Source organism: Falco rusticolus, chromosome 1, assembly GCF_015220075.1.
Source record: "Falco rusticolus isolate bFalRus1 chromosome 1, bFalRus1.pri, whole genome shotgun sequence".
Taxonomy (NCBI): Eukaryota; Metazoa; Chordata; class Aves; order Falconiformes; family Falconidae; genus Falco; species Falco rusticolus.
Window position 1 is genome coordinate 120,885,024 of NC_051187.1, and position 21,654 is coordinate 120,906,677.

A 21,654-nucleotide genomic window follows, 5' to 3' on the forward strand; every position below is an offset into this window, starting at 1 on the left:
TAGTTAGGTGCACGGACTTGTGATAGAGCAATGCCAATCACCCGTACTGAGTCACTTTGATTCATTTTCGCATTGAGGTGAGCTAACTTTGAAGAAAGAAAAAAAAACTTACTTGCATTCTAAGTGAAATTATCCACCTGGGGTTCAGCACAGTTTAACTGGCATAGATACATTTCCACTCAGATTAACTTTCATCCAACGTAGACAAGAAGACTGTTCCTTTCTTGAAGGTTTATTTTGGGGAACACACTGGTTTTGAGTAACAGCTATGTTTTCTGCATGGCCTCAACATGCAAAGACTTGAACTCAAGTTTCAAGACATTTAATATTACTAAATTGATCTGCCATACTACCCATAATGTATCTTTGTAATGCTGTGTTATTGCTGCTGGTTTGTTTTTTTAAAAAAACAGAAATGGGTATATGGTTGCACATATATCCAAAGAAAGCCTACAAAGGGAACAGTCCTCTCCTTTCTAACATTTAACAAGTTTCCTTGCACAGATTTTGTAGTCTTTTGTCTCCTGCTCTCCGTAATTGTATTTCTGTGCAAATAGTAAATTTGACACAGAAGGCAATTTAAGAAAGGGGGAGATAGAGGCAAAGGAAGACATAAAGAGGCTTATGGAAAGAAATTAAAGTCTTTCCAAGGGACTTGAAGGAGATCCACCAAATCCGTCTCAGAGGCTGAGACCACTTTCTTTGTTTCTGTTCAGTAGAAATAGTGTTGTTTTACTTTTTAACTAAACACCGTAAAACAGAAGCTTCTGCAATACCTTTGTCTCCTGTTCTTATAGCTGTTGTATTGCCCCATTCACTTACACATCAATAACTCTTATTCTTCACGATTCAATATGCTTCTGTCATGGCCTAACAAATGGCCATCCTGAGGCTAAACATGTAAGAATTGAAAAAGATAACAACTACAGGAAAAAAAGGTGTGAGATTCTGATTAAAGCTCAAGCACCCAAGATACATAGAATCAGGTATACAGATTATATAAGCTCACCATTCATTTAAAATGCTGGCTGCTTATTTTCTTGTATTATTTTTTCATGCATTATTAGCAATATACATTATTACCTAGAAAAATTCAAGGATGAATACACAAAATTAGGAATCTCTGAAAGGAAAAAAAAAAAAAAGTGGAGTTTATTTTACTTTTTCAGAGGAATATGCCTGAAGAGTCAGAATCTGAATCATTGTGCAGCTGTACGTTACTTTCTGTTACCACCCTAAGGAGAATAGTATGGGGGGGCGTGGGGGGGTGAGTAAGTGCTCTTAATCTGCCTACATCCATTTGCTAGAGTAGCAACAGTCTAGGAAATGTCCTATGTACCAGTATGGAGGATTTGTCACTTTAAAATTATATTAGGCATTTGAAAGAGCCTTTGTATTAGTTAATTAAATTGCATGTAACATGGTAATGAGGTCACAGAAACTAATTTGATGACCTTTTTTATAAATAGCTATTAATTAACGTATAATTAATCTTCACATTCATCAGAGACATTGCATCTGAGTTGTACATGAAAACAAAATTAGAAAACATCATATTCATGTTATATATGATTGTTGATTAAATGGCTACCGTATTTAAATGATTCCCAAATTATCACGCAAATAAGCTGTGAAGGTAATCAGATAACAATGATTTGCACAATGTTAGTTTGTTCAGTGGATGACTACAAGCTAAATCATCAAGCAGCTGTTTGAACACAATGCAGACTCACCAACACGTCTTAAAATAGCATCCCTTGTTTGCAAAACTGGGGTCTTTCAATAAAGCTTGGATTTTGTGATGGAGAAAAAAAGAAGCTACTGTAAGCAGTGACATAATTTCACAATGACTTTTGAGAAGATACCCAGAGTCACTGGCTTAACTTGTCACATGTTACCAGTGCGAGGTAAAATACCTCCAAATCCACAGATTTTGGACACCACGCTCTCCCACCTCCTCTCTCAGCAAACAATGACGCTTGCACAAGCTCCTGGTCCCTGGATCAGGTAGTTGGGCTGGTGGAACACTCACCCTGCAAAGCTGTCCTCACACACGTGGCAAACAGCTTGCCTGGGAGGTCACAGAGGGTCCCACAAGCCCACTGAAACACACGGGAAAGGGAGCTAGGGAGAAACAAAAGTTATCTCTGTCCTTTTATCAGTGGGGTTGGTGACATCTAAACCCAGGATTCTCAGAAATTATGGGGGGGCGTGTTTTTTTGGCAGAAGTGGGGAGAAAACCTGCTCATTTCACATCTTCATTCTTTCTGCAAAACTTTTTGTCAAGTTTTGGTGGCAATATTGAAAAAAAGAGAGATTGCCCCGTATATGTCCCCTCTATGCCCTCAATCCCTCCTCCCTCAACATAACATGAAAAACAAATATTAGCAGAGCTTAATGGCCAGGTCAGCTGCAAGCTCTGAAAGTGTAGATTTAAAATACGGGATGAAGTCAGCAAAATTACTTTAAATGTGATACATCTCACCCAATATTATTAATGAAGGAAACGACATGCTTTCTTGCTTCTTAGATAAGGAGATAACTCATTAATGAGCAATAATGCATCGGGTCTTAATATGGGGAACTAGCAAGAAGCAGGCTCTCCGCGTTGTATTATTCAGAAGCGGCCACCTTGAGCCAGCTGATCAGAGAGCAGGTGAGTAAAATGGATTAGCTTCTGTTTTTATTTTTAGGAAACCTGTTTCTACAGCATCATTTCTTTTATGTATTTGCCGTGAGCATATGCAGTGGGAGCAGTGGAATAAACAGCAGGAGAACAGAGACACTGGGAAAATCAACAGCGATTGGAAGAGACAGGGAAACTACCCAAAATGAAACACCAAACCTGAACAAATTGTTATGGAAGCAGAATTTTCCTCCAGACTTGGAAGGGGGAAAAAAAAAAGGGGGGGTTAATGGCTCATAAGCAGGTCAGAAGCAAGGGTTGGGAATTTCAATAGAGAGCAACCATATAAAGAAATGAGGGGACAGATCAAATAAAGGCAACAGGAGACAAGATCCGTACAGTTTACGAGATGCCACAGAGCTAAGGGCTGGACTTCTGAACGTCAGTGCCATCAAAGAAAGACCCCACCTCTCTGCCCAGAGCCAAGATCTTCCTTGCACCATGGCGAGTGCAAATGGTATCCAGCGAGGTGGGCTGGGGAGATGGAAGTGGATGAAGGTCAGGCCAAGGAGAGGTAGTGCCAGGGACATGTCCCTTCTCTGCTCCACCCATGGAGCTCCTGGTCTGAAAATGTCCCAGTAGAGGAAGAAGAGCAGGAGAATGAGGAACCGTAGAGGGCAGTGCAACAACCAGAGCTGGGGTGGTGGTGATGAGGAGCTGACCTCCCTGGAGACACCCGAAAGCAAGCAGCTCAAGAAAAATGACGATAAAGCCATCAAACCGCTTCTTGCTCTACTCTGCTCCTGTAATGATATACAGTCAGGGTGGTCCTTAGTTCTTGGGTTTCTCTTGGCTTCCCTATCTTACTCATGCTGACACATGAGGGAAAAAGATTTTTGCAGGGAACGTCTAGGGGGTCTGTTGATGTTACCAGGTAACAATCTCCTTAGACCTTAGTAAATACTGTCCTAGGAAATCTATGGAGTTTGGTTGCACTGTCAGGTCCTCCAGTTCTAACACCTCTGGCTCAAGCTCAGACCCACAGTTTTGGAGAAATCACTCCCACATCACCTTACTCCAAGTAATTGTTTGTGCATGGTCATAAGAGAATATTTTAAAAAGTTCTAAATATTGAGACTTGATCATTTCTAGAAAATAGTTGTAAAAATAACACCTTATTGACTCTAAATGATTTTCAGATCAAAACCGTTCAATTTTCAAATTAAAGCTTCAATCTGCAGCCTTCTTCATATCAATAGTTTTGTTGAATTTACATTATGAATTGACAAAAAGAAACCACATCCCCTCAGCACTGCAAACTCAAGCTAGGACTCAGATTGTGCTCTGTCTCGCATTACACCAATTACCGAACTGGACATTCATTAGCACCAGGGCTAATCAAAGACATTGGATCCAAACCGTTTTGACAGAAAATTGGCCACTTGACAAAATGAATATTTTCATGAGAATGTTTTCCAGAGAAAGCATCAGCTTTTTTGTGTAAAAGAAATGCTTCCCTTTCTTTTTCCCTCCCACAGTTTTAGACACACAGACGCGTACCTGACTTGGACGCAGAGATGTCACCAGAAACTTTTAGGGCTATTTGTGTTGAGGTCCTTGTGCCACATCACCTCTTCTGTGTTGAACTGATCTTCCAAATGAGAGGGCAGATGAGGATGCTTCACAGGAAACACAGCGTCCAGGCAGAAATCCAGGGATTTATTTTTCAAAAAAACCCCACACCACCACCACCAAAAAAAAAGAAAGAAAAAAAAAAAGAAATAGCAGACTCCTGTTCTTTATTTTGCATAAAATACTGCCACAGCTTTCTGAGTCAATTTTTGTGTAATTGCAAGTATTGGGGTTTCTGAGAATGAAATATTTTTTTAAAAAACGTCCCTGTTTCTGATTAAATATCGTGCAATATTTTGCTGTAATTGGTAAATCATTTGAAAATAATTTGAAAGAGAACCTATTGAAGCGTAGCTATTGCCCTGGAAAGTAGAAATAAAATAATTACTTTAAAATAGTGCCAAGTGCTCTAATCTCTTAAAGAGAAAACTGAAAACACAGAGCGAAAATTAAAAATTCTGGCTTTACAATCAAGACTAACATTTGACAATGTCCTTTCAGCTAATGTTGAACACTTTTTTTTTTTTTAAATCCCTTATTATCATTTATTGCAATATATAATTAAAATTACCCTTTGGATTTGAATAGAAATACAAATGAGACCAATGCTAACAGTAAAAATCAAGACCAAGACATGTCTGGAAGTCAGACTCACGTCTGCTTTGGAGTCAAAATAAGTATATCTGGCAGAAAATACGATGGCAATCAGACAAAAACTTGTGCTCATTGTTTCAAAATTGAAAAGAATAATAAACAGCTAAAATCAGGGAGCTATTTTCTCTATGTAATGAAATCAGTCTTTTCATGACCACACATAAGTAATGACCAATTTTACATTAATGTATATTTTGGATGAGTTCCTTTACAGCTCCCGCAGTCAACATCAGGGATTCAAGCGCCAGAGCGTGCCGAGAGCCCCTTGCTTTGAACAGTACATGCTCTAGCTGTTCAGCGTGTACAGACAATGACGCTGTTGAAGGGTTATCCTCAGATAAAAAACACCAGCCAGGTTTTGAAAACATAGTAGTCAAGGTCTGGATGAAACTGTGGGGCTCAGCTCTGCGTTTTGGGATCGGTATTGGAAATGACCTAGTCATTACAGCATGAAGCTCTGTGCTGGCTTATTTACCCAACTTCTCTGAATGATAAAGAAGACCAGTGTAAGCTGTAAGCCGTTATATAGATCTAATCAATATAAGTAGTATCATATAACATAATACTTATATATATCTATAAATGTATCTATAAAATAGATATAATTTTATTATTGCTTTAGTATGGAGAGTACCAAACATACACATATCAAATTAGATACTGGTGTTCCACTGTGAACACAGATAAAAAACATATATTTGAAGAGAAATATTAAACTTGAATGTCAGCTAGGATTTTCTCTGCGCATTTCCATACATTCTGACAACTTCCTTATGTTTTCTGGAGGGAAAAAGAAGAAAATCTCTTTGAGCTTTCTGGATAAAAGGCACTGTATGGTTAATAAGTGTTAGGCATGTGATATATTCTTAATACTCCTGTAAGGGCAGACATGATTGGGAAGTCCATTGCTGTTTTTATCCCGAGAGAATCCAAAAGCTCCCATTAAGGGCAAAGCTAAGAATGCACACTGCTTGCTGGTGAAGTTAAGATTGCCCACAAATTTTTATAACTGGCCCTACCATATTAAATTCAATCGAAGATTTATTTCAGAGCTCCCTGCAAAGTAAGCGAATAAAAGGGGGCAAATAGTTATGATGGGAAATCCTGGTTCATTCACCTCTCCTTGGTAACAGCCTGAGACAGGAGATTATGGGAACAAGAGGAAAAGTGGAAGATTCAGCTGGTAATTCTCTAATTTACATATTAAGCCTCAAGTCTAATACCTCACAGTGTGGTCTCAGGTCTCACTTATCCCTTATCTGCTGTATATTTACTCAATTCCTAAAGCTAACGCACTTACTAATGTGGAAAAATACAATTTAGAAAGCATAATTTTATTTGCTTCTTTCCCTCTTCACAGTCTCCAATGCTGGAGTGCAAAACAACCTGAAAAGCACTGTTGAAATTTTCTGTATTCAATGACTTATTGTATGACCTTAGTGCTAAATTTTTGCTTTTCTGCTGAAGGATATTGATGATTAAGATCAAAGTGGCACTTTGGGACAGCACCAACTCATGCCACCACAGCCAGCATAGAAACTGAGGGACGTACGCATATATGCTGTTGTAACGCTGCCGTTATAACCATCTGCAGTCCACTTACAGGCAAGAGAGGGGAGAGGACATTTTTACTTTGGTAGGTGGACACAAGGAAGACAGCCACATGCTGTCAATCATACCTTAACGACCGTGAGGATGCTTTACTGAAAGCAGTGCCCTCTGGTACCCTGCTCCAGCTACCAGGCACCAACAGCTGTGGGGTTAGTGGTGTTTCAGGATAAAGCTCTGAACTCCCAGCAGCAGCAGGTCCAAGATAAGCCCAGACTGCTCCAGGCTGCATTTGTGGAAATTAAATTCGCCAATGAAAAAGCCACTCTCAAAAATGCAAATCGCTGTTGCAAGCTTACAAACACCTGGAAACGGCAAAGCGTGTGTGCTCAGTTGGGCTTGTCGCTAACACTTACCATTAGGTATTTTGAATGTGATGATTTTCCTGCTTTTACGATGTCAGAAAACTGTTCTGCAAGAGACTGGTCAGTGGAAGGCTTTGAAAGGAAATTTCATGTGCTTGTGCAGTGGTCGCTCGTTCACTGAAAATAAGGTTTCTTTTTGGGGTCACCCTAAAACTGAACCAGCTCAAAACCAACAACTTTTCCAAGCAAGAAAGAAAAAAACCCAAACAGACCAAACTTTGCTGAAGTGCTGGGATAAAACAGATGCACAACCACTCAGAAAAACTTCCTAAATATTGATTTCATGGCCTAGATACCCTTCTTTGATCCTGATTCTATTCCAGGATGAGTCCCAAGACTACTTTTTTCCCCTCTTCCACATTGTGGTTTCTGTGATGCAGCCAGGGGATGCTAGAGCTGGACGATCGAAGAGGCAGAGTCTGAGGATGCTGTGTAGATGAGCCAGGCCAGTATTCTAAAACAAGCACCTCCTTCCTTGATAGAAAAAAGGATGTAAATATCACTAAATAACAGAGGTACAAACAGAAAAAAAACCTTACCTTCTTTCCTCCTATGGTTCGTTTACTTACCTTTCTTGAAAGCCCCTTCATATCGTGGCATTTTTGGATGGTACATATGTTGGTGTTACCATTTAATTCATTACCCAAGGGTCTGTAGTGTAAAATACAATTTTCACACTTGGATTCCAACCATACCTGCCACGCATAATAAAAACCACACGTTCATTTCACACACACACACAAAAAAAAAAAAAAAAAAATTCCTTTTGGAGGCATACTTTTATAGATGCCTGAATCTGCAGTGCTTCTGATTATACCAGAATAAAAGGGAAAGGAAAAGAAAGAAAAAATGTCTCCCTTTTGATATTTGCTCACAGTGTTACAACAGCTTCTGGTAAGGAGGATTGCCTGTTTCTTTAAATAGAGTATTACTTGTTAGCCATGTGTATCACACAATTAAGTGTGAGACAATTACTCCGCTGTCTGCAGACCAAGGAGAAATGTATGCGTGCAGATACGTTCTGGCTCGCTAATGTGCTCACAAGCAGCTTTGTGCAGCTGCCTCTAGGCTTCCCTCCTCATTGCCGACTGATTTCAAGGACCGGCCTTGCCTGGTGGGCTCAGCAAGAACAAAGCCACAAACCCAGTGCTGAAGCCCCTGTCTGGGTTGGGAGGTGGCAGCAGCACCGATCTTGGCTCCAGGATGCATCTTGACTTTAATAGCTCAGTGTGCTGACACCCAGCCGGGGCATCCAGCACCCTGCTGCACAAAGCTTCTCAGAGCGTCCTGGCTGACAGCCCTGCCAGCAACGTAAGAGCCCCTCCGGGTGGGTTTCACAGCACAAATATGAGCTCCTCACAAGAACAGTTGTGTCCTATTGAGTTATTAATGATTTATTATACCGCCGTTTGTTTGTTTTGCCCTCAAAGTGGCACTCTGCATCGGTGTCGTAACAGGCATATGGTGGAACAGCATGGTTCTGCGAGGTGCTTAATGCCCTGAATTTCCATCGAAGGAAATGGGAGCTGTGGTTGCCCAGCACCTCGGAGGAGCAGGCACTAATTACCAAGCAGCGAATGGCGCAATGAAAAGCACCAAGCACAGGAACATTAGCTATGATGCAACCCAGAAGATTAAGAAGCTGTCATGTTTGCTCACAGGAAATCATTAGCCACCGTGTTTTATAAAATAATAACAACACATAATGCTCCCTGCAGTTTGTGCTTGCTTCTCCACTAAATTTAACACACGTTCATAATAGGGAACATAAATATTCCAGCATCTTTGAAATGTGCTTGAAGGATGGGGACACTGTAGTTCCCCTGTCCTCAGCTTGCCTATCGCTGGGCGTACAGCCAGCTTAAGAGCATAGAAAATCAGAAGAGTCTGTATGAAGATGTCTGTGACTCGAGGCCAAAAAGAAATCCCATATACATCCCCAATACCTGCTAAAGGGTGCCATTCCCTCTCTCAGGTCTTAATCGGAACCTCTCCGGAGTCAAGCAAATGATGACTTCTGCACTCCCTGGGTTTCAGATGTGCTGCTAGACCAACTGCAGAAAGACTTTACCATTTCAAAGGTTTCAGGAAAGGGCTCACATTCCTTACTGTACCTGCTAGGTTCTTATATCGGTAGGCTCCTTCAAGGATAACTGTAGAGGAATGAAAGCAGGTTGATTAACATTGATAATATACAGCTATGGGTTGGCTTCAGGGGCGGTGGGTTGGCTGATGTGGATAAGGTGCAGCTGTGGCTGGTTCCTGCTAAGTAGTTAAATAGCTCTAGGGATTGTATGGAAGAGGAGCATGGGATGAAGAGAGACCTGGAAGAAGCAGAGGGAGGAGAGAGAGTGCCCTGGAGGTAGGAGAGACAAGGAGAAGGATGCAGCAGAGGCAAGAAGCAGGGTGGAGTGGCCTGAAGGGTATGAAGAAACAGCACGGACAGTAGATGGACTGTTGAAACCTTGTGGGGGGTTGGTGGCTGTGCTGGGGTGAGGTGCGGGGTCTACTTATTGAAGTTAACCTGGTCTGGGGTGGTAAAAGCCTTGGTGCAGCCAGCTAGTTTTGAGAGTGTTGTGACAGATAACGTATCAGCAAATGTTCATTTTGAGCACACTCTCTAGTCCTCCTTTGTGTCAGGGTTTAAATACAGAGTGAGGTACACTTTGTCTAACTACAGACAAAACAGAGCCATAGCATGTGAGAAACATAAATTTGCAGAAGGTGGGAGTTGTCTGTGTGATTCAGCAAGAGAAATAACTCCCAGGACTCCTACTGTCCTATCAAGCATTCTGGAGATTATAGTGGCATAGTTAATTTTGGATACCATGCTTTTGATGGCTGAATAAATAGCTCTGTAAGTACAGGATCTCATCAGTCATTCATTCTGATCTGCAGTTTGATTCAGCATGTAAATTTAGATTTGAATTTCCATCCATCCTGTAGGGATAGAAAACATTTGGGCAAAATGTATTCACATATTCCACCAAGACTTTCCCAAAATGATTCAATCAGAATCCAGACTTCTGGGTGCACTTACAGTTAGTGTCCACAAATAAAACTCTAACATGAACCTTACAAGAGGATTAGCTTTACGGGGAGTGGAACCAAACACAAAAAAAAAAAAAAACAACCTAAGAGCAAAGAAATTTGGCTGTGGTCATCTTTTTCTCTTGCCCTCTGTTCCTGATTAACTTTATTGGAACATCTGTAGGATTATCTGTGCATTTTGCAGCTGTCCCACCAATGACAAAGGAAGTTTTGCATTTACAATCAAGAAAATGGTAATAGACCTCATACTGTTGATCTTCCTTCACAGCCGCTGCTTGCAGAAGCATTTCTGAATCTGATCCGTCACTGGAGCACAGAACGGTGGACATCTTCTCAGGGACATGCCTACAGCCCCATCTGAAGAAAAAGTTTAGGCTCAGCTGATGCTTATTTATGTTCATACTGTCCCTTCTGTCGAGGGAAGGTGCCACAAAGCAGAGGGAACAGAGGAAACATTCCACCAACTTCTGAAGTCTCCTTTCTCAGCCCTTCCCTACCTTCCCCCATCAGTTTATCATTAAAACTTAAATATATAATGAAAGAACATTTAGTTAAGTGTGCTGGCACTTGAATTAACAGAGTTAACTTCACAGTACTGAATCGGACAACATTTCTAGGGTAATATATTGAAAATCTTATGAGAGCACAGGCAGAAGCACTAATAGTGTGTATATCATTAACTGCAAGCTCATAAAACATTAACTGCTTAATTCCTGCCAAATATACCAGATGCCTCTTTCAACACTGTTACTGTTTGAAGATTACCTCTCAGAAACTGACAGTAGTTTAACTTCAGTTAAATCACTTTAGAATTTGTGGAGTTTGGAGCACTTACTTGACACACATAAAGAAGGAATCTTTTCAAATGAAAGGCAACATTTCAGAAATTGCATTATTTGTATTTTCCTAGATTGTTAGAATTTGTCACTTTTTAGCTCAATTGTTTCTGACCCTCTCAAACTATTCATTTTTCGGAAGAGGAGCAATGCGCCAAGGCATGGTCTGGAGTGCCTAGGAAGGATTTTGACAACAAAAGTTGGGGTATAGCTAAGCAGGTGTGCAGTCCCAGAGAGTTTTCCATATTTTTTGTTCTGATCCAGCTGCAAGAAGTGTTCCATTATGGCCCACTGGATGGCTCTGTGATCATTTAGTCACAGGGCAAGGCTGAATTAAACAGTGTAAACCCAAAGACATTTTACTTTTGTCAGTAGAACTGCAAAGGTGCCAAATACACAGAGCCCTCTGAGCACCCTTTAAGATTCCTCATACCCATCCACTGGTCAAATTCAGCAGCACCTCCCCAGAAAATGTTCTGTGCCAATAGGTCAAGTTGTTTTCTTTGATTTTGTTTGGGGTTTTCTCCTCTTAAATTAATGGGGAGAAGAGGGTGCAGAAAATAGGAAGAATAGCTCTTTGAAAGATTGACTCTTGGAAAAAGAAGGTGCTAAATATTTGAGACTTCAGGTCCATGTCGTTTGGAGGAACGAAACATCAGCATATGATCTTTCGGCAACTGTTGCTGCAGAGTTAAAAATTACCCAGCAACTTCCAAATATAGGGAGAATGGGAAGAATTTCATGCCATCTTTTTTTTTCCTCAGCTGTTGGCAAATGGTGAATATCAATGGGAATTCCAAGGCTTAGAAACTTCAGAAAGAGCTTGATTTTGTTGAAAACATCCAGTGAAAATGAGAGACGTAAGAGGCATCTCATCATGACAAATGAGAACTTCTTGTGACAATTCCGTCCCAAAGTGTTAAAAGGAGAGAAATAATAACTAAAAATTAATAAAAGTCACAAAAAGCCCCAAATAATTCAACCTAGGATCATCATTTTCCATACTTAATGCTATATTATTTTTATCCACAGGACAAAGAGTAGTATCTCTGCAAAGTTTAATGAATAAAACTGTTGAGCCAGGTTCTGTGGCATCTGCTATCTGAGCTGCTTCTCCTTTGGGACAGGACAGTACTACACCTATATACTGAGAGATGCTTATTCTATCTTTATAGCCTAGGAATTCCTCGGGGAAAATTCTCCACTCGTTATATCTTTGAATAGCTGACTAGTGTATATAATCTGTATACAGTGCTTTCAGTCTTGACTGATATTTGTGATTTGGAACAAATAAGCAAACTTAGCAAATTTCTTTGACTCCTGAGTAAACAGGGTAAAAACACTGCTTGAAGTACTGTGGGCAACTGCCTGCCTGAAGATGTATTCTTGCTGGTGTGCACCTTGTGTACCCCCAGGTCCTGACACATTTATTAGTGGCTGAACTGAGGTGGGGAATGAAACCGAAACACTTTGGGGAAGCGCGGCCCAGTCTTTCTCCTCCTCTTGCACAGCAAGCAAGGGATTGACTGGTGAGGTACACACACACCACACTCTGCACGGGCTGGGTAAAGCAAAGTCGACATCTACCTCATGAAAATCCTCAAATCAACAAGAGCTCATTCATCAGGGGACATATAGAAAAGTTTTATTAATTACCCAACTGAGCTGTTATGCACTCTCCCCGAATTTCCTACACGGGCTCAAAAGGGAGAGGGGGGGAAAAAGTAAATTCTACAGTCAAGGGTCACCAGTAAGGGGGTACTTTATCATAAACTTCTCTTAGCTCTGTGCCAGCTCAGCATTTCACCCTTGGTGGTGCTACCAGAGGATAACTTGTGGTTGGGAGGGATGCAGGGGGGTGGCCACTCCAACCCCCTGCACCAGCCACTGATACAGGGAGGCACAGGGCACCCACCTACCCTCACCAGTGCTGGCACCCTTCAGGTCCTGGCCAGATGACGGTCCCAAGACACTGAGGAAGTCCTTGTGACTGGGTTAATCACCAAATGAAGCTGCGCTGACCAGCTTTTTGGTGTTCTGGTGGGATATGGGGTCCCTTCCAGGCCAGTCCGACTGCAGGGGTGCGCTCTGCCTGCCCACTGAACTGGGGGGCTTTAGTGGGAGGGCAGAAGATTCATACCAAGGCTGCACAGTAAAACACTGGTGAATTAACTACTGGTTTGGGTGTATTATAATAGAAATTATTATATGTGTAGATATATATACACACGTATTTGCAAATATACTATACATGTAGATAAAACTATGACTATATAATTGTACTGTCCCTGTGTACCTAATCCATCCTCATCTGTATACACATACCTCTTGGGTTGAGACTTAAAGAGATTAAATTCTGCCCACTGGACATTGTAGGCACCTTGTCCCTTTTTAGATGCTGACACTTGGTTCCACGTACCAGGAATTTCACCAAAAATCTATTTTTATTCCTGAGGCCAAATTTACCTTGTGTTTGTATTCAGTAAGAGTCTGATAGGCAATTGTACTTGCCCCACAGGTGATTAGCATACACAGTTCAACTCAAGCATGTAATTAATGGTTGCTGTTTAAAAGCTGTGTTTCATTTGATTTATAGCACGTAACATTCTTTTTCAGCCCCACTTGTTAGTTAGCCCTATTAGTAGCCCTTTCTTCCACCATCTTTCATTATCTACATACGAGACTTTCCAGATTTTTGTGTCAAGGGGATGATGTGGAAGCCTTGTTGCAAAATTAGCTGCAGGTTAATTGCCTCCTTGTCCCTATCAGCAGAGTTGCAGCTATGCTGGCAGCCCCAGGTGCTTGGGTCCTGCCATGCTGAGAGGACTATGCTTGCAGTTTGGTGCAGGGTCATAGCAAAACACTCATGTTAGTGGCAGGCGGATGTGGGGAGGGGGCCCATCTCCCCTCCACAGGATCCCCAGTGCTCAGGAGGCTTGTGGCACCCAAACGTCTGGTGAAGAGACACATTCAGCACCATGATGGCAGGAAGATGCCAGCCAGTTTGGACCAGACGGTCATGGGTGATGCAGATGTCAGAGAGAGACCAAGAGGAAAAACCTGGGGGCAGGGGGTCTGGGGCAGCTGGTTATGGTGGTCATCCTCCATCTGCTAGCCCCAAGATGCCCTCCAGCAGTTCAGCTGCAGGTTATCCTGCACCAGCCCTGACCAGCTCTGCTGCAGCTCCCCCAGCATCTCCCAGGCATGGTGGATATGCCCCAACTGCTTACACAGCCTGAAAAATGCCCACTGGCCTCAGAAAAGATCAAACTGGAATGAAAAAGCAGAAGTAAATAATTGGGAGTGCGCTCTTGAGTCAGACCTTTCTCTCCCCTTCTCCAGCTGGCATCAAAGGCTGGCCTTCAGCCAGCCCCCAGCCCCTTCTTCCTCAGAAAACAACAAAACCAATACTTGGGAGGAAAATGAGCCTTCTGCTGGGTAATACTTTAAAGCCTATCTTCTGAATGCACTTGCCCTCCTTGCAGGTGGCTGGGCAACACTCGGAGGCCATCTAATTGTCATGGATGGATAGATCAGCACACCTCTTCAAAAACCAAGCCGAATCAGCCCTATTTAATTATTTTGCTTCACACTCAGGTGCCTTTAACACAACAATGCCTGCAAGGTGTTCTCTGGGCCTGGCTGCCTAGGGGAGAACAGCTGATTTAAAGGTTGGAGGGGAAGAAAAAAACCCCAAAGGTTCATTATGGTTTCCAAGGAGAGTAAAATGAAGTGAAACGAGAACTAAAAACAATTGTCCTAGTAATCAGCACCATGATTAAGGAAATGGACCAAAGAGAGACCAAAAGATGCATCATAAATCTTCCGGATCAGCTCCCCACACACTGTTTCGTGACAGCTCAGCACCTTACAAACGCTGCACAGTTTGGATGCTAGACAGTGCTGAGGTGTTGCCTGTGCAAAGCCAAAGCAGGCAGCTCCTCAGGAGGTGGAAGCAAAGCTACAGGTCCCAGCAGGAAGAAGGCTGCAGGCTGGCAAACTGCAACTGTGCCACCTGGGACACAAGCTCCCATTCCCGTCCCGCTGGTTAATTGTTTATGCCTGCTCAGAGTAACAGCTATAAGCCATCATGTAGCATGGATCTCACTCCTTATCCGTGCAGTATTTTGGAAAATCAGGTCCTTTGGAAATATTCCTAGAAGGTCAACAGAAAGTCCCATTTTGCAGAGTTCACTGGGAGCCCAGGCAACGTGAAGGACCCTTAGAAAGGGTAAAACCAGAACATTTGAAAATCTTTTCTAAAGCCACATCGGCCACTGCTTTGCCAGGAGAAATAAGACTGAAGTTTGCCGAAGAAGGGTGTCAGTGTGTATCCGCTGGCCAGGCACATCAGGACAGTGTGCGTTCCTCAGGAATGCAGCCTGATGCTTGTATAGTTCAGCAGAGAAATATCGTTTTGGTTCTGACTGATATTTTCTGATATGCAAGCAAGCATTAGGATGTGTATATATATATACATACACGCACATGCACACACATATAAAGAATTGCTAATACAGTCCACCTTGAGGGAACTGATTATACTATACACCTCCCCTTCTTTGCCATTAATTTGTTGTCACATTACTTCCTCCTGTTTTGTTGGGGTTTTTTTAAGCGTTTGTTTCAAATCATTATTTTAAGTAAAATCATGCTTGTGTTGCTGATATAGATATCGACTAAGGTATCTATATCTGGTATACTGGGCCCTATTTTAATTTTCTCCAGAGCTCTCCCGAGGTGCTGTGCATGTAGTTCATCCCAGAGTTACGCTCATGGCAAAATGGCTTTTGTATGTAACTAAATAATGTATGTGCTATTTTTCAGGACTACGAAGTGCCAAAGCATATAAAATTAACATTAGTGTTGATCAGCATTAATCTTGCCAGCAGTTATGTTTTCCAAATTCTGTTCTTCATCTTCTAATAACATTCTCAAATTATACAGCACAAGACTCAAATTGCTACTTACACCAACATCAGAATGTAGTAACTACTCATTATAACGAAATAAGTGTGTGGGAAAAGAAGCAGGTTTGTGTCCACTCTGTGGCTGTTTCCATATAAATCAGTCTCTCTTCTATCAGAAATGTTTCTTCACAAGAGAAAGGAAAAAGAGTTGGGTCCCTACATGATAAAGTTGACTCAAATGCTACAGCTGCCTGTCCTAGGTCTTGTCCTTTATGAGCACTGCTTTTCTCTTGAAAATTTTCATGCATTAGGTATGATTTAAAAACAAAACAAAACAAACAAACAACAAAAAACAAACCAACATTAAAAATTATTAGAGCGACAGGATAATTTTGAAATATTATTTTACATTTTCTTTCACCTAACTGTGTTTCCAATTTTGCTATCACATTTTAATATTACACCCTTGCATAATTAGCATCTTACAGGATTTTTCTCTTGCTGTATGTGGTTTTTCAAAAATCCTTTAATGGTAACACAGGAAAAAATATGCTTTTTAGCAGCTATTTGTATCTATAGTTTATAATTTATGTTAATTTAACAGAATTATTATACACTACAGTTATTAGTTATTAAACTTACTATTTTTAGTTCCTAGTTCATGGAGATCATAGATGTTACTATAGTCCTAAATGAAACATAATAATGCACTTTAAAGAGTGACCTCCCTTACCCATGAGTGCATTTCTTGAGTGGTGTATTGAAAGTGAAAGAAGAAAAAAAAAAAAGGGGGGGAAAGACTTGAATCTAGAAGAGCAACAAAATAAATGCAGGAAAGGATCTGATGGATATGAAGTAGCTAAAGTATGATTTCATGTATCTAGTGACAGCTAAGATATAACCCAGAAGTAAACTTAATACAGAAATGTTTTCATGGCCAAAATATTGCTTCAGTACTAGAAACTTTTTTCTTTTTTTTTTTCCATGTATATAATCAATGTGGCTTTCCCAAGCCTCTCTGCCCTTGTGGGAGGAGGGCAGAGCAGTTTTCCAGCAGGATAGAGAGTGGTATTGTCAGTGGCCTGTATGCACACAGGAGAAAATATTTGCAGACTGGTTCACTTAGGACATGCCATTTCAGTGTAAAACAAGGTTTAATACCTACCTGTGAAACCCTGCTCTGTTTCTGGAGCTGCTGTAACAGAAGAGATTTCTTATCTTTTAGTAATCCTGGACTGACTCGAGGTGGAAAATGAACGGATAGTGCTCAGAAATGGAAAAAGCAAAGTTGTAGAAAGACCGGAGTATATCTGGAAAACATGCATCCCCCTCTTCCATCTGTCACTGCAGCCATCTCTGCCAGAACATCCACAGCCCGACTCCACGACAACTGCCTCTTTGGATCTGGCTTTGTCCTGCCCACTCAACAGCAGCAGGACCGCAACAGAAGATGGCACATGCCTGTAATTCAATAGGCATTTGGCATGGCCTCCTCGTCCCTCCTGGCAAAAGATTAATGTGCTCCCAGACATTTCTGGGTTTACCCTGCCACTTGGGTCAGCAACGCTTATGGTCAGCCCCAAGGAATTCTTGGCCAGGGCAAAGCCTGGATCCCAAGCTGTGAGATGCGCCTGTGTCCAAGAGCAGCTGGGGCTGGTCAGTCTCTGAGCCAGGGACTGAGCTGCCAGCCTGCGTGTGTGCACATGTGTGAGAGAGGCCAGGGAGAAAAAGAAAACAAAGAAAGAAGAAAGAAAGAAAAAAAAAATCTTGCCTGCAACACCTCTCCATAGGCATGATTTAGTTGGTGGTATGTGAAAATTGTTGGATTTCTGCTTTATAGAGAAAATTGTCCTTGGTGCCAGCTTATCACACGCTTCCATCTGTGGGAAGTTCACATCAGGCACAGGAGTGGTATGAGTAAAAAAAGCTACTGGCTATTTTCATAGTGTGTGTCCCCTGCCTCTCCCTTCTGCATTTCTCTGCAGTTTTGGATTCCAGCTGCCTCTAGAGCCTTCTTGTGAGTTGTCTTTTATTTTTGGTTTATTTATCCAGAAGATGCCTTTACATTCCCCAAGGCCAGAACTGCACTGACTACAATTTCGGCTGTGCTGGTTAGTTGTTACGTGGTGGTAGAAAACCCATGAAAGTATCTTCAGCTTGACCAGAAGAAAAGCAGATGAAAAATTACTGTGAAAGAGAGAGGGGGAAAGGTCAAAGTGCTGGATGTTATCCTGAAAAACAGTGTTTTGTTAATAAATATGTTGTTTGCCAAGAGTGGCAGACCGGGTTATATCCACATTGTGGGAAATCTCTCTTCTAACCTATCAAAGGCACTACGATGCTTTGCCACGTGGATGAAAAATGTCCATTCAAGGATCATCTCAGGGCCAAATCCCTTCCCTGTAAGTAAATAAACACTCAGAGCTTTTTCAGGGTGCCTTGCCAGGCTGAGAGCAGCTCTTGGATGGACTTGCAGGAATGACGGTCACATTAATATCCATCTGTTCAGAGTATAATTTATTATAAGTCTATCTTATGGGAAAATTATTTAAACCAGAAGATAAAACATTGCAGGGAGAGTTTCCCTGCAGTGAAAGAAGACCACAACATAGCAGAAGAGAGAATTCCCTTTTATCTGAACTTCAACTGAAGCAAGCAATAACACATTAAATGTAAAACTCCCTGTAGAGTGCTTTTTTCCCCTTCTGGTATCGGTTCTGAATTTCTTTCTATGGCCTGCTGATGGCTATCGAGAGTTTGACACAGATATGTAAAGTGTGAGACTTTCTGCATTTCTAACAGACTTTGGAAACGTGCAGTTATCTGGGGCACACCATCCATTCCTGCTGGAGTGACATCAGTAGCACAAACGCGGGTTCGCAGCATCACAGGAAGAAAGAGATGCTAGCAGAGTGCTGATTACCCAGGAGAAAATTTCCTTCTAAGAGAAACAATACCACTAAAAAATCATTGTACTAGAGTTATTATTCAGTGTTTATCGTGTGATGCTGGTTGGAAAAAAAAAAAAAAAAAAAAGGATTTTTTAATTATAAATCCAGTTCTACGTCTCTACGTTGTCACAGTCTCAGCACCAAAGCCCTCAATGATTTGTAGGTACAAGATACTCGCTGTGTGTCAGCACCTGTGCAAAGTCTCTCCGTGCACAGTGGGATATTCTTTCCAAACTGTCAAGAAAGTGCCGAAGAATGAAACTAGCTGGGCTCCATAGCTACTAATATGACAAAGACGGTTGCAAACTGGCAACTGAATCTCCCGAGTGAGAACTCCATGGCCATTATAAAGCGGTTGTTGTCAGAAACGCTCCATTTTAAAGAAGCTCCATCTTACTACCTATGCTGAGAAGTGATGCATTTTCCGTTTGCATCGAGCAAATACTGTCACCCTAATATCAGGGAAAGGCAGAAATCTGTGACCTGCAGAGAGCTGTGGTATGGCACTCACTGGCAATGGACAACCTAGCACATGTGAGATGTAGGATGTACTATATATGATGCAGTCATATGTGCAACATGCTGAGAGGGGGAATACCAATAGCTCAGCTTTTTAGTCTTACGTTTGCCAAGGCAGACAGAGCTAAGACCAGTCCTAGCTGCTGTAGGACGTGGCTTCAAAAAAAAAGAAGCGATTGCTGTGCATAAGAATGGTTCCTCAACAGTTTTTAAGATAGAGGTCATTTGTTTCTAAAGGAGAATAAATGCAGCAGACGGTAAAAGTAGGCTTGGAAAGAGGTTCAAAAATACAGCCTTGAGACTTTTGGGGAAAGAATCATTGAGTTTTGACAGCATAGAGAGATATGAGAGGTCTGAACTATGGCCAAAATTAAATGAATATGATGTTGCTTGTCCGATCCCATGGGAAGAACTGTCCGCACCTTAGAACCAGTCTGGCCTGATCCCAGGTGAGTCAGAGCCGGTGGGAATGGAGGATATTCCTCCAAGTCTCAGGCCAAGGCAATCCCTTGACCATCTAAGGTCAACCCGGCAATGTGACAACGAGGGCTGCCGGGATATCAGCAGGTCCGTTCCTACCGCTGAGTCATGCCATGCTGATCTGACTGCACCCCAACCTCAGGGAAAAAAAAGGAAAGTCTTTTTTTCCCTCACAGACACCCCATCCTTCTTCCATAGAATCAGGTTTTGGTTTTGATTTTGATCTACTGTAAGTCTGGAATGGCACAGATGGCAATAGATGGGAAAAGAAAATACAGCACTATTTCTGTAATAGTTTGCGAGGTACGGATGACCTCTTTTATACTTTTCTCTGTCAAATAATGATAGTATGATGCAATTTTATTTTTTCCCATTAACATTTTCAATTGATTGTTTTATTATTTCATAATAATTCCCCAGAAAGATTTTTTTTTTATTGTGCTTTCTGCAAACCTGTATATGTAATCCCTGTTGACTGAAAACCAAACCTAAATATCATTGACACCTCACCGCATCTCTCTCTCACTCTCCCACCATGGTCAAGGTACCATCGAGTACAAAGTGTTCTTATCTCCTCTATATTGAGACATCTCTTAATTAAAATACATCCAAAATAAGCATTAGGTCCAAAACTCACAAAGAAGGGACAATTGAGGGAGCCTGTGATTGCAAACAGATTTGATGGGGAGAAAAAAAATGCTTGCTGGGGACGCCACGCCAGCCACCCACACAGTATGAGACAGACTCCTTCACTTCTAAGCTGGAGATGTCTCACCCAGGCTGTCCACCCATCAACCCTTGCAGCACTGAGCACCCAGAGAGGACACCCACCACTCTTGGCCTGTCTGCTCTCAGCATCAGGCTCTCCATGAACCAGCCAGATGGGGACAGGGCAGCTCATGCTCTTCTGCCAAAGAAATTATCTCTTATGGTGCAACTTAGGTGGGCTAGTTGGGTATGAGAATTAATATTTAATAAAGAAAAATATCCAGTAAAATGTGGAAATATCTTCCCATTTTTTAAAAATGTAAACCTAGCTGCATTATACCTTGAAAACTCAGCAGGCAGACACCACCAAACCCACCACTTCCATTTAAATGAGCAGCATTACTGAGACCAACACAGCTCCTCTGCTCTCCAGTAGTAAGGAAAGTACGTACAAGCCTTCTTTTCTGCTGCTAAACCACCCACCCATCAGTTTTATTTACATCTAAAACCCAGTAATCATATAATTCCTTACAGCCTGTTCCCATATTAGAGAAACAATGGTCCAGAACCAAATAATGGAGTAATAACTCGATTTCAGATTCTTGGATGCTGCCCATGAGCAACGTAGAGAGCAGCGATCACTGCCGTGACTGAATTGCATCTGGGCATGCAGTTTGGGGCTACACACTGGCCTGCACACGGAGCCACTGCTCCACAAATACGTGGAGTATTTGTGAGCTCATCTGGCTATTTCAACCCGTTTGTGCTGCGAAGTAACGCCACAGTGACATCCAGATGGTGTGAAGAGCACCAAGAATATTTGGTGAGTGTTATTCCGACACAGTGTTATGAATCGCATCATCTGTCTCCAGCGGCCGTGCAGGTTCAGCTGAAACAGCATTTATCAGCTCTAGCACAGCTGAGAGCCAGAGGGAAGAGAGTAGACAGTGGCTGCACGTACCACAAGATCACAGTCAGTCTGATATGGATGGGGGATATTCAGAGGAGAGAACGGCTTTTGGAGCAAGCACTCAGCTGTAGGTTGTGTTTGTAATGTTCCTTAGGGGCAGCAAAAGGATGAACAAGTTTCAAGGTTCGCCAAAAAAAAAAAACCAAAAACCCAACAAACCAAAAAACCCCAAATAAACAAACAAAAAAGCCTGCAACAAAAAAAGTCTGCCTTGAAGAAAGCTTCATTTGTAACTACCGGCACAATTCTCCCGTTATGTGTTTTCCACTTGGTATTGCACAGGACTGAAGGACTTCACCCCCCTAAAACAAATGTACGGTGAATATCAAAGTTCAGACAGGGTA

The 21,654-nt window shown here is 41.8% G+C and overlaps 1 long non-coding RNA gene across 1 annotated transcript; it reads left to right on the top strand.

Moving 5' to 3' along the window:
- The first annotated feature begins 2,139 nt into the window (after positions 1 to 2,139).
- LOC119152669 lies at positions 2,140 to 21,439 on the top strand. The gene is made up of 2 exons (XR_005105845.1): positions 2,140 to 2,656; positions 16,908 to 21,439. It is a non-coding gene; the product is annotated as an uncharacterized LOC119152669 (long non-coding RNA).
- The last annotated feature ends 215 nt before the right edge of the window (positions 21,440 to 21,654 follow it).